The following is a 14,116-nucleotide window of genomic DNA, read 5'->3' on the forward strand; positions in this document are numbered from 1 at the left end:
GGAGGGGAGACAGGAGGACAAAGGAGGGGGGAACAACTAAGCTGTAGTGCCTCTTCACCTCACTGTGCAATACCTTTTGTGCAATACTTTTTGTAAATAGTCAACAGTGCAATAGACCTCAATACTTGAAATGTGCAATTCACTTGTATTTTTATTTTTTATTCCTATTTATTCTATTTATCCCCTTCGTATATTTTATTTATATTTGTCTCTGTATTTATATATATGTGTGTGTGTGTGTGTGTGTGTGTGTGTGTGTGTGTGTGTGTGTGTGTGTGTGTGTGTGTGTATATATATATACAGTTGTGGTCAAAAGTTTACATACACTTGTAAAGAATATAACATAATGGATCTACTGAGTGTCCCATTATTTCTAAAACTCTGATTTTCCTCTGATAGAGTGATTGGAACAGATACTTCTTTGTCACAAAAAACATTCATGAAGTTTGGTTCTTTAATGACTTTATTATGGGTTAACAGAAAAAAGTGATCACATCTGCTGGGTCAAAAATATACATACAGCAGTGCTAATATTTGGTTACATGTCCCTTAGCCATTTTCACTTCAATTAGGCGCTTTTGGTAGCCATCCACAAGCTTCTGGTTGAATCTTTGACCACTCCTCTTGACAGAATTGGTGCAGTTCAGTTAAATTTAATGGCTTTCTGACATGGACTTGTTTCTTCAGCATTGTCCACATGTTTTCAATGGGGTTTAAGTCAGGACTTTGAGAAGGCCATTCTAAAACCCTTATTCTAGCCTGATTTAGCCATTCCTTTACCACTTTTGATGTGTGTTTGGGGTCATTGTCCTGTTGGAACACCCAACTGCGCCCAAGACCCAACCTTCATGCTGATGATTTTAGGCTATGTTGAAGAATGTGATGGTAATCCTCCTTCTTCATTGTCCCATTTACTCTCTGTAAAGCACCAGTTCCATTGGCAGCAAAACAGCCCCACAGCATAATACTCCCACCACCATGCTTGATTGTAGGCACGGTGTTCTTGGGGTCAAAGGCCTCACCTTTTCTCCTCCAAACATATCGCTGGGCATTGTGGCCAAAAAGCTCGATTTTTGTTTAGTCTGACCACAGAACTTTCCTCCAGAAGGTCTTATCTTTGTCCATGTGATCAGCAGCAAACTTCAGTCGAGCCTTAAGGTGCCGCTTTTGGAGCAAGGGCTTCCTTCTTGCACGGCAGCCTCTCAGTCCATGGAGACGCAAAACACGTTTAACTGTGGACAATGACACCTGTGTTCCAGCAGCTTCTAATTCTTGGCAGATCTGCCTTTTGGTGATTCTTGGTTGACTCTTTACCCTCCTGACCAATTTTCTCTCAGCAGGAGGTGATAGCTTGCATTCTCTTCCTGATCTTGGCAGTGATGAAACAGTGCCATGCACTTTATACTTACAAACAATTGTTTGCACTGTTGCTCTTGGGACATGCAGCTGCTTTGAAATGCCCCCAAGTGACTTTCCTGACTTGTTCAAGTCAATAATTCGCTTTTTCAGATCCATGCTGAGCTCCTTTGACTTTCCCATTGTAGCATTTGTGGGCGTTTGTATCCAATGAGCCCTATTTAACCTGTCTAAGAGAAGACACCAGCTGTAGTCACTCATAATCACTCAGAAGAAGTTAAGAGGCCATGCTATGAAGCTCAGTTCACTGACAACTTTCTAAGTCACCAAAATTGCTAATTCATGTTACTGTATGTATATTTTTGACCCAGCAGATGTGATCACTTTTTTCTGTTAACCCATAATAAAGTCATTAAAGAACCAAACTTCATGAATGTTTTTTGTGACAAAGAAGTATCTGTTCCAATCACTCTATCAGAGGAAAATCAGAGTTTTAGAAATAATGGGACACTCAGTAGATCCATTATGTTATATTCTTTACAAGTGTATGTAAACTTTTGACCACAACTGTATATAATATTCTGTAACTCTGTAACTTCTGTCGGTGCTGTGCTTTTTTGGAAATCGAATTTCCCAGAGGAACCCACCTGAGGGATTAATAAAGTTCTATCTTATCTTATCTTATCTTATCTAAGGTACTCTTTGTGTGTATGTAGACGTCATATGTTAATGAACCTATGCATATTCATGTCACCTCAATAAAAGAGCAGTGTTACGGGAGAACGGACGAGAGCAACTGGGTTCAAGCGAAGGAACGGCGTTTGTCCGGTTCTCTCCCGTGCACGAGAAACATGAAGAACTTTGCCTACTTCGTGTCTTGCTTGCTGTGTAATTATATTGTCCTCAACGTTCCAGCGAATAGGTTCAAGCTACAAACCTATCAAAAAGCTTACCACAAAACGGAAAAGTTATGACAAATAAGTGTAGATAAGGCAAAAAGAAAGTGCAGCTTTATGGTTTCATGGACAAAAGAATTTCTGTGGCTGCAATATGACGAGCTAAATAACCAGGGCTGCACATAAGTGGTCCGCGGGTGTGCATTCGCTGTCAAAATAAAAAACACGCACAAGGGTTAGGGTTAGGGTTAAATTTAAAAACTGACGGCATATTGTTCAATTTGTCTTTTGTAAAAATGGATGCAGAAACTTTAATAAAAATATCTGAGGAAAAAGAAACTGTACTTTTGAGTTAAAATATATATTTATAATTTTAATAAATGACAAATTAAAAAGGCATGAACATTTTTTTGTATCGAAAAAATATCGAACCGTGACACCAAAGTATCGAACCGAACCGAACCGTGAATTTTGTGTATCGTTGCACCCCTAGTATATATATGTATATGTATACATATATATATGGCTCGCGTGCGGAGTGAAGCAGAAAAAAGTGCGAGAAAGCGGGTGAGAGAAAGGGCTCGCGTTGTTCACTTCAAAGATCCGGCTCTAAGAGCCATTTCGTTCACAACCGACACATCACTAGAAGAAGGTGCTCTGGTCAGATGAGACCAAAATGGAACTTTTTCGCCAAAATGCAAAACGCTATGTGTGGCGGAAAACTAACACTGCACATCACTCTGAACACACCATCCCCACTGTCAAATATGATGGTGGCAGCATCATGCTCTGGGGGTGCTTCTCTTCAGCAGGGACAGGGAAGCTGGTCAGAGTTGATGGGAAGATGGATGGAGCCAAATTTTGGAAGAAAACCTCTTGGAGTTACAAAAGACTTGAGACTGGGGTGGAGGTTCACCTTCCAGCAGGACAACGACCCTAAACATGAAGCCAGAGCAACAATGGAATGGTTTAAAACAAAACATCTCCATGTGTTAAAATGGCCCAGTCAAAGTCCAGATCTAAATCCAATCGAGAATCTGTGGCAAGATCTGAAAACTGCTGTTCACAAACACTGTCCATCTAATCTGACTGAGCTGGAGCTGTTTTGCAAAGAAGAATGGGCAAAGCTGGTAGAGACAAACCCTAAAAGACTGGCAGCTGTAATTGTAGCAAAAGGTGGTTCTACAAAGTATTGAGTCAGGGGGCTGAATAATTACGCACACCCCACTTTTCAGTTATTTATTTGGAAAAAAATGTTTGGAATCATGTATGATTTCCATTCCACTTCTCACGTGTACACCACTTTATATTGGTCTTTCACGTGGAATGTCACGATCCTGGGTCTTTTGACCCAGCGTTTTAAGTTTTAGTTTATTTTTGATGTTTATGGTTTATGTTTAAGTTCATTAGGTTATCTAAGTTAATTTGTTTATTAGATTCCCCTTGTGTTTTCAACCCCTGTTAAGTCACCCTTGTCCTTCATGTGTTTCATGTCTGTGTTTCTTATGTTGTCAAGTTCATGTAGTCATGTCTGTGTTTCATTATATTTCCTGTTTTATTTTGAAAGAGGTTCTGTGTTCCTGCGTTTTGTTTTACTCTTCCCCTGTGGCGTCGTTATGTTCATGTTGTGTCTACTGTGTCTTTCTGTCCCATGTTTCAGGTCCCTATGTTCTGTCTCCCCAGTCTGTTAAGTTTACATGTCTTGAGTTCAGTCAGTGTGCTTCCTGTTTTACTTTCACAGTCTGTGTCCTATGTTAATGTTTCTAGTTTTGCTTCCCTTGTCTCGTCCTGCCTAATTACTCCCAGCTGTGCTCTCCTCCTGTGGCTCATTCCCCCTCGTTATCCCTCAGTGTATTTAAGCCCCATGTTTCGCTTAGTCAGTGTCGCGTCTTCCATCGTAGCTGTGTGATTCTCCCTGTGTTTCCATGTATGAGTTGGTATTAGTTTTCCCAGTTTAGTTTTGTTCTCTGTTTCCCTTCCACGCCAGCAATAAAGCTGTATTTTTTGAGTTTGCTTTTCGTCTCTGCGAGTTTGCGTTTGGGTCCTACTCTTGCCTGCACACAGCCGTATTGGGACATGAAATTCCAATAAAATCGATTCATGTTTGTGGCTGTAATGTGACAAAATGTGGAAAAGTTCAAGGGGGCCGAATACTTTTGCAAGCCAATGTAATCTAGGTGTAACTTTAAGCTTTATCAAAAGTGTAATTTTTAAGCCTAATTATAAAATTAGAGAAACCATTTGTCTTCTAAAGCCAGACTTATGAACTGGGGAGAAGCCTGATAGCTGAACCCTCTGCTTCTCATTCTACTTTTGGAAATGTTTATTTGTTTATTTATAAGGAACCCCATTAGCTTCCACAACAGTGGTTGCTAGTCTTCCTGGGGCCCAAGCCATCTAATATCTCCAAATAAAATGTTACAACAATTAGATCTACAGTAAAGTTTTACAATACTGAAATGTAAACATGTGAATATTAAAAATTATATAAAAGCAGAAAACCAAAACAAAACACTCAAACAAAATACACAATTTCCATTACAAGTGATATTACCCTCTACAATTTTTACAAATACATTAAAAACTGCCTAAATAGGCTTTTAGGTGATTTTTAAAATTATGAATTGAAGCCAATTCTCTTATTGCCTCAGGCAACTTATTCCACTGAAACGATGCTCTGAATATAACAGAGTTTTTCAAAAAGTTACTTTTAACACGAGGAATTACTAAATTGTGGTTGGTTGAGAATCGTGTGGCATGATTATGAATTTCATCTGGATACTGCAACTGAGCACAAAAGTGTGGTGTGTTTAACAGTATTGTTTTCTTTAAAAATACAAGTAAGCCATAGTATAATTTAGCTTGTACAGAAAGCCAAGAAAGTTTATCATGCATTTTGTCAATACTTGTATAGTATGAACACCTTAACACTAATCTGGCCGCCCTATTTTGGACTAACTGAAGTCTATTCAGATCTGTCTTATTAGCTGCAGACCAGATGATTGAGCAGTACTCTAGATGAGATAATACTAATGCGTTAATGACATCTTTCATAACTGAAGAAGTAATATAAAAGGAGCATTTCCTAGCTATAGCTATGCCCTGTCCCATTTTCTTAATAACAGAATTGATGTGCTGAGACCATGAAAGGTGGTGGTTTATGGTAACACCAAGTAATTTAATCTGGGTGACCTGTTCTAATGCCGATCCAGCTATGGAAAGATTTAGTTGTGGACTGTTGATTAAACGTGCTCTACTTCCTATTAACATGGATTTGGATTTAGTCACATTTATAATCATGTTGGTTTTACTTATCCAATCAAACACATTCAGCAAATCTAGTTGTAATACGCTTGTCAATTCAGAGTGGCTACTGGCTGAATAAAACATGGTGGAATCATCAGCGTACATTACAAGATGAGATTTATCCAGGACATACGGCAAATCATTTGTAAAAACTGAGTAGAGAAGTGGACCGAGGCAGCTGCCTTGGGGTAGACCACAGTTCATTTCGCGGCCCTCCGAGAAATAACCATTATAATAAACCTTTTGCCTTCTTCCAGACAGATAACTTTCCATCCAGCACAAAGCAGCTGGTGAAAATCCATAACATTTTAGTTTATCTATCAGTAGATCATGATTTATTAAATCAAATGCAGCACTAAAATCCAGAAATACCACCCCGGCCAAATTCCCTTTATCTAGGTATTTGTACCAGTTATCTGTCATGTGAATGAGAGCTGAACTGGTGGAATAACCAGGTTTGTAGGCATGTTGAAACTGAGTGAGTAACTGATTTTCTATTAGATAATGTTGAATTTGTTCGTAGACAATCCTTTCCATAATTTTACTTAAAATGGGTAGCAGACTGATAGGTCTGCTGTTGACACCATTAAAAATGTCATTCTTGTTTTTAGGAATCGGAATTATTTTCGATTCTTTCCACTGCGATGGAAATAAGCTGCATGCCAGAGATTTATTAAATATGTGACATATAGGAAGGGACACAAACTTGGCTGCGACTTTGAGCAGTTTACTGTCTATGTCATCAGAACCGGAGGATGTATCGTCAGGAAGTGATGTCAATAAGCGCTCTACCATCTGCACGTTCACTGCCTCAAACTTAAATTGGCATAGTTTATTATTCATGATAACATCCTGTATAAGACGACATGATAAGGTGGGATCGCCTTTGCTCATATTAGATTTTAAATTTGTTATTTTATTGCTGTAATAATTCACAAAATAATTGGCAATATCCTTGGCTTTACTTATAAACGTACCACCCGTGTGGATGTGAGGCATCACCGGAGCAAGATCTCTACCCATTATATTATTTAAAACTTTCCACACCTTTTTGCTGTCCTTATTGGCCTCTTTGAGCTTAAGTTGATAATATTCTTTCTTTTTACGCCTATTCAATTTAGTTACTTGATTTCTTAACTCGCGATATCTTGCCCACTCTTGTGGACTGATAGACTTATGTGCTTTTGCTTTTGCTATATCCCTCTCTGACATTGCAACCTTAAGTTCGTTATCTAACCAAGGTGCATAGTTCTTTTTAACAGTAAATCTTTTTAAGGGGGCATGTTTATCAGCCAGGTAGCAAAAGTTTTCAATAAACATAGATAATGCCCTATCAGGGTCATTCTCGAGGCAGATGTCAGTCCAGTGAATTTCTTTTACGTCATTAATATACTTATCTGCATTGAAATTTTTGTAATGTGCCTTCTTTGGGGTAACTAACTGATATCGCAAAAAAAACCCCAAAAAAACAACAACATTCTGTTCATCTGGATATTGTGTTTTTGGTGGGAAAAATATTTAATCACTCCTCCAAGTTACTTCCTCTGTGTCAGCTGACTCCAGGTTTCTCCAAACCTGCAATTATCAGGGCATCGCAGTGTGGAGAGACGGAAGAGGTGACCCAACCGCAGGACTCATGGGTTGCTGAAGGTTGAGGATGATGTTTATTATATAGGCAGGATGAACAGAACATGACTGACTGACTGACTGACTGAAAAACACATGTGGAATCAATGATGACAAGATGAACTGAGAGAGAAACTAAGGACTTAAATACACAAGAGTGATAATGATGAGAGATGTGAGAACACAGCTGAACTGAATCTGACTAATCACACACAAGGAGTGGAACAGGGAACATAAACGAACTGAAAACACTGAGTCAACCCAGGAACCCTGACCCTGACAGCAATTTTGGGGGGGATTTCATTACCTGGATGATTAAGCATGCATTTTAACTAACTCATATTACTTGTAAATGGGTAAAGGGGTTTTAAGTTCAATTCTGGATTTAACAATGGAGCTAATGAAGTGAAACCTCACTCAATTTGATTTTATTTATATGCCACCACAACAGTCAGCTTGAAGCACTTTATGAGCAATTGTGGCTCAAGAAATGGTAGCCATCTGCCATAGGGTTGGGAGAGGAAGAGGGACAAAAAACATGATGTGGAAGAGAGGCAGATATGAAAATAACTATGACTGAATGCAAAGCAGTCTACATAGAGAGTGAAAAGTTGTGAATGAAAAAGCAACATTGGAAAGCCCCCCAACAGCCTAGGCCTATTGCAGAGTAGCTACATGTGGGTACATGTTCACCTGATCAATCCCTAACTATAAGCTTTATCAAAAGAAAAGTTTTAAGCCTAAACTTAAAGAGAGTGTCTTTTCTCCCAAATCCAAACTGGAAGCTCATTCCACAGAAGAGGGGCCTGAGAGCTGAAGGCTCCCATTCTACTTTTTAATAGCCTAGGAACCAAAAGTAAACCAGCAGTCTCAGAGCAAAGTGCTCTATTCAGGGGCTAGTGCACTAAGATGTCTTTAAGAAAAGATGGGGCATAATTTATTTTTGACCCTACATGAGAGTAGAAGGATTTTAAATATGATTCTGGATATACCAGCGAGCCAATAAAGAAAAGCCAATATAGGATAAATATGCCCTCTCTTTCTGTTCCCTATCATTACTCTCACTGCAGCATTTTGGATTATGGATTTTTAGGGAGATTTTAGGAAAACCTAATAATAGAAAATTCCAATAGTCTAGCCTAGAAGTAATAAACGTATGAACTAGTTACTATGAGCATCACACTAATACAGGATGTTTCTAATTTTAGAAATATTGTGCAAATGCAATAAAGCAGTTGTACATATTTGTTTAATATGTGCACCGAAGGACATATCCTGCTCAAACAGGCCAAGGTTATGTCATCTAAAGTGAGTATCTGATTAGACACCATGTTGTTAAGATTTTTAGGACAGATTACAATAAAATCAGTTTTATCTGAATCTAGAGGGAGGAAAATATAGGTCATCCAGGCCTTTATGTCTTTAACACACATGTAAAAGACAAAGTAATTGGTGAGTGTCATCTGGCTTCATGGATAGATAAAGCTCTATATCATCTGCATAGCAATGAAAATGTATGTTTTGCCTTCTTATATTACTGGCTAAAGGAAGCATGTACGATGTAAATGGAATTTGTGCTGGCCTCTGCCTGCACTCACATGAAGTTATTTTTCTTTCTTTCAGCCAATTTATTATTCAGTATGACTTGCTCGTAACAGTGGGTTTGTGACAAGGAGAATTTTCACCCTAAGCATGTTAATATGGCGTTATTTTTGTGCCACTATTCTGAGTACACGTAAAAAAAAATTGAGCGCACGTAAAGAGAATTTGCAGGTGCAAGTGTTGCATTTTGAGGAGAAATTTATTTTGAGCGAAGAAAAGCTAAATTTGAGTGAACAAAATTCATTGCTGCGTGCAAAAAAATTATTTCAGTGTTTGCTATTATCCATATACACACACACACACACACACACACACACACACACACACACACACACACACACACACACACACACACACACACACACACACACACACACACACACAATAGCAGCCCCTCTCGCTCAGTTTTTACATTTGCGCTTGCTTGCAATGAATGAATGCTTAGGGTTATGGTTAGCCTAACCCTGGACTTCATTTTTACCTGCTGGTTTTGGGGTCCTGTATTATCATTCCTGACATCATCACAGATTACAAAGACATATAAAAATGCAAAAATCTTTTTAAAAAATTAAATTCACAATAAATCCAATCAATTACTCATTTCTGTTTATTGAAAATGTAATCATTTAGAATGACCATTCACTAGTACATTTATTAGTTGATGTATCTCTTTCTCAGTGTGTCTCATGGCTCGACATGAAAAAAGACCACAAGATGAATTGAAAAATCCAAATGAGGGACTTGAGTAGAATTTCTAGAATACATAGTAATAGTGCACTCAGCTCATAAACTATAAAGGAAATACAGGGTTCCCAGTTTTAGGAAATACAGAAAAAAAATCCTTGTATACCAGTATCATTTTCTAAATGTTCTGCTACCTTTAAATAAAGGTAGCAGAACTTGAACATAGTTTTAAAGACAAAAGACATTGTATAAAAGTGTGACCACGTGAAAGTTTGACCTTATTTAACCACGACGAAGAGCTCAAAGGTCCAAAATAGTGAGATATTTGGTATCCCCCAGCTATAATTCCTATGTCTTTTTATGTTGTAAATACAAACAATGGCAGTAAGAAACATTGTTTTAAATAGCTCTATATAGCATTATTCTCATTTGACCTTTTAAATCTTTATACAGTACTTTCTTTATGTTGACAATACATACAACACTTGTAACAATCATAGTTTCTAAGTTATAAGGCTTTTTTTTTTTTTTTTTCAAATGTTGACCAAGATATCATTAAGTTGACATTGAAGACCTTGTTGGATGTAGTCCAAATTTTATTGAATTGTTAACATGATCCCACTCTACACGCTTCAAAGTTAAATCAAGGTTCACTCAAAAGTTTTCAAGCTATCATAATTACAGGCAGAATGACACACACACATGCAAATGCTACTAAAAACATAACTTACTGCAAGATTGATAAGAATGTAAAGAAATTATTTGTTTCATTCTGGTTGCACAAATACAGTGAACTTAATTTTATTGGTACAATTTTCTAAGAGTCTCAAATTAATAAACTATAACGTGCATGCCAATAATAGTTTTTAAAACTATGTTGACATCTTAAGAAAATATAAAAATGAAGCAATAGTTCAATAGTATAACTTCTAGAACCCAACACAGGGGAACTGTATAAATAATTGATGAACCACTTAATCATCACACGATCAGCTAATTATCAACACATTTCTGTTTTGAGTCTAAATCCCTTTAGAGAAAAACAAACTGCTATAACCCCTTGTGAAATATTGTTGTTGTTGTTGTTAACTGCTGCTGTCAGAATAAAAACATGACAACAGATTAAATTTCACACACAAAAAAACACATAGCTTAATAAGGCAAAACAGCTGATTAGAACTGATACACTGAAGGAAAAATTAAGAAAATGTTGCTTATTAATTCCATGACTGATAGATAAGACATGTTGCCATGGTAACCTAGCCTACTTGCTAGAAATGTTTTCTTTAACAAAAGAAGGCTCAACCCTCCTGAACCAGCTGATGGACACTCACCTTTCTTTATATTTGTATTCATTATTAAAGCAAATGTTGGAACACATTAATTTGCAGAAGTTTATGTTTGTAGAAACTGAAGTCCCAGATAGATGTTAAGCTGTTATTCTATTTAACATTTGCATTTTAACAATAAAAAAGTCATCAGTGTAAGGATACAGACAGTGACTATTGGAAAATCATAATTATGATCTCTAAATAAAATTTATCAGCTACATCCTTCTAACTCTATGACTCTGTCGATAGTAAGTCAGGTTGTCAGCCAGCTCCCCTGCAATGAAGCATTTGCCATGTGTTAATCTAGTTATAAGCTAAAACACAACGTGATCAGTCATTCATCATGTTGTCAGACAGATGTCACAGAATCTTGTTGGAGTGAAGATGTGGCCAAAATAATTCTAAACAGGATGAAATGTAGTCCAAAGTGCTTTTTAAATGCAGGCTACAAACAGTCTGAATGTGTTCTAAATGCTGAAATATTAATGTTGAAATCATCATTAAATGATCCTGGGCAACATTTTAAAAGTTACAAAATTAAGGTACCAGAGGCCTTGATGTTACTAAAGCTTCAATTAATCAACTGGTTTTCTTACTACAGTGGACTAGTTACACGTTAATAGTTAAACAATGTATTCTGCATAGAAGAATTACTGAGTGTCATGATAATAAGTTCCAAGTGCTGGGAGACAAAATTGATAGAGCATATACTGCTTGCTTAGTTCCTTATCATTACATTAAAGCTCAGTTCCTATCTTGTTCTTTAGTAGAATCATGTGGTGTTAGTTAGAAACCCCAACAGATTTTTTCCTGTGTAAGTGACAGAGGACATGATATCTTAGTGCAAGGAAAAATTTGTCATCTCTGAGGCCATAAATGAGAGGACTCAGACATCTAGGAGTAAGACTAAACATTATATAGTTGAAGTACCGTACATTAACATACAACATGAAATCAATCTGAAGGACAGCAGCTTCAATGAATGGGCACCACAGCTGGATGAGACATAGCAACAGCTGGAAAGCATGAAGAGCCACTGTTCTGAGCCCTTTATGTGTTGACTTTTTGTTCTCTCCTGATGCAGCTTTGGCCACTTTCATTATTTGAATATAAGAGAAAACAATGATAATGCACATAATCAAGAAGTAAAACTGACTTATAGCTGACCTGAGATGACCCTGCCAACTACGTAAAATGAACATCTCCACAGAGCAAACCCGGTACTGTGTGAAGAAGCTTAAGGATACAGATGCAAAGAAGACAGACAGAATCAAAATACAGGGCACAGAGCTGAGGCCGTGAATGATGAGGATGCAATGCGGAGCGCTGCGTGTGGAGCAAAGCTCTCCATGACGCAGGGGCATACAAATGGCCACATAGCGTTCCAGGGTCATTGCTGTCAAAGTAAATGGTGTGACAAAGTTACACACGGATGACACTGCAAACATAATAAGGCACAATGACACCTGTATAGATAAATGAAAATAGCTCAAGATCAGCAACAAATCTGTCAGAATTAAAATGAGACAATCAGACAGTAATGTGACAGCAAATAAGATGTAGCGCATAGTTCTGTAAAAGGTGTCCTTCATAAAAAAGGTTATGATCAACATAGTGTTGATTCAAAGGAAAACTCCTACCAAAACCTGAACAATGATGACTTGGTCATTGAGTTGTTGCATTGAGGATTCAACACCAATGAATGAGCTGTTGTCAACCATACGTTTAACCCTTTAAGACCTACCATAGAACCAAGTCTGCCAGAGCTTATATTATATTTTTACATGCTGTGGAGCCATTTTTGGGAGCATTTCAAGTTGCTATACATCAATACAACCATTATAGCCCAGATTTTAATAATATGTATTCATTAAGTGCATAGTAATTACATAAATTGCAAAAAAGTGCAATAAACTACAAAAAAATTGAAAATCGTTTTTGATTTTTTAACATATATTTGTAGTTAGAGAAATTTAAGAGTCTTATCCCTCAAAACTGTAAATACAAAAAAGTTGCACAAAATAGTTTCCTACCACAGGAAATTTATTTTGAGTGTCTTCATAGTTTTATTTTTGAAATACACCAATTTTTATACACTGCAGGAAAAACGAAAATAAATATTATACTGCAAATTTGCAAAAAAGCAGCATATGCATCAAAATAAACTATTTCCAGCAGTGCAATATGAGTCCTAAGCATCCCAGAAACGACACAGAAAGTCATAAAGTCAAAGATAACTTTTAAAAAGAGCAGTATAGGCCCTGAGGCCCTGATCGCAAAAAAGACATTTCCGCGAAAATGACGTCACTTCCGGTTTCGGGCAGGTAATGGCGGAAATGCAAAAGTTCGCGCTGACGTCTATTCCAACGTAGGAAGTGTTTTGAACAGCTGATCAGATCGGTAAAGCGTGTTTCTGGAATATTATGTTTTTGTTCCTGCAAGCGCTTTTTATGCAGTTTTTGCAAAGCTTTATGTGGAAGGAAACCGTGACCTAGGACAAGCTGATGGCATCAGATGTAAGTACAACTCCTCCGGTTTCATATGCAAAAAAAATTTTTGCGCTAGCTTACGTGGTTGCAGTGCTACTGGGATTTAAAAATAGTTACGCATAACAGAGCGTTCCCGCTCCGATCGGCTCTAAAGGGTTAAAAACACTTTTTTCTGCCTCTGAAGACAGAGAGCCATCCAGGAATAATTTATCTTTGTCTAAAGTGCCCCATTTAGAAACATTCATAACATCTGCAAATAGTAAAATTCACTCTAAAAAGCACACATATGCACATCTGCTGTATTGTCATTATAAATCAAACAGACTGAGAGACATAAAGGTAGTTGCCAAACCATTCAACCACAAAACTGCTTTATGCTGAGCTCTGTCTTTAGATAGGGTTATTTGTGCATGTCACTCCGAAGTAAATATTCCCACAATGTCATTACCACAGCACACATCTGTTACTGCTAATCCCTGTTGGATTCAATACTGTAAATGATGGGGAAAGTTCATGTTCAACTCGGGAATTGTGGCTTCTGTTATGTTTTTCGTCTGGTACCTAAAATATTTCCTTCCAGAGTAAGTCTCTGTTTAAATATGTGGCCATTGTTTCTGAGTTTAGGTCCAATACTATGACCTCACTTTTGTCCAAATTATAAGGTTTTAGCTGTGCCTGTCTGTATTTTAATTTGTACACATTCAACACACTAAAGTGATTACTCTCCTTTCATCTCAGACAACACTGTCATAAAGCTTCATGCCATTTTTCAGCATAGATAGATAGATAGATAGATAGATAGATAGAAGAAGGAACACGAGAAGCT

General features: G+C 37.4%; 1 pseudogene; it reads right to left on the minus strand.

Moving 5' to 3' along the window:
• Nucleotides 1-11,583: 11,583 nt before the first annotated feature.
• Nucleotides 11,584-12,522, minus strand: LOC146619165 (odorant receptor 131-2 pseudogene; annotated as a pseudogene).
• Nucleotides 12,523-14,116: the final 1,594 nt, after the last annotated feature.

The sequence above is a fragment of the Diplotaxodon limnothrissa genome, linkage group LG14, assembly GCF_057381915.1.
Source record: "Diplotaxodon limnothrissa isolate DT_005_m linkage group LG14, D_limnothrissa_male_GT1.1, whole genome shotgun sequence".
Taxonomy (NCBI): Eukaryota; Metazoa; Chordata; class Actinopteri; order Cichliformes; family Cichlidae; genus Diplotaxodon; species Diplotaxodon limnothrissa.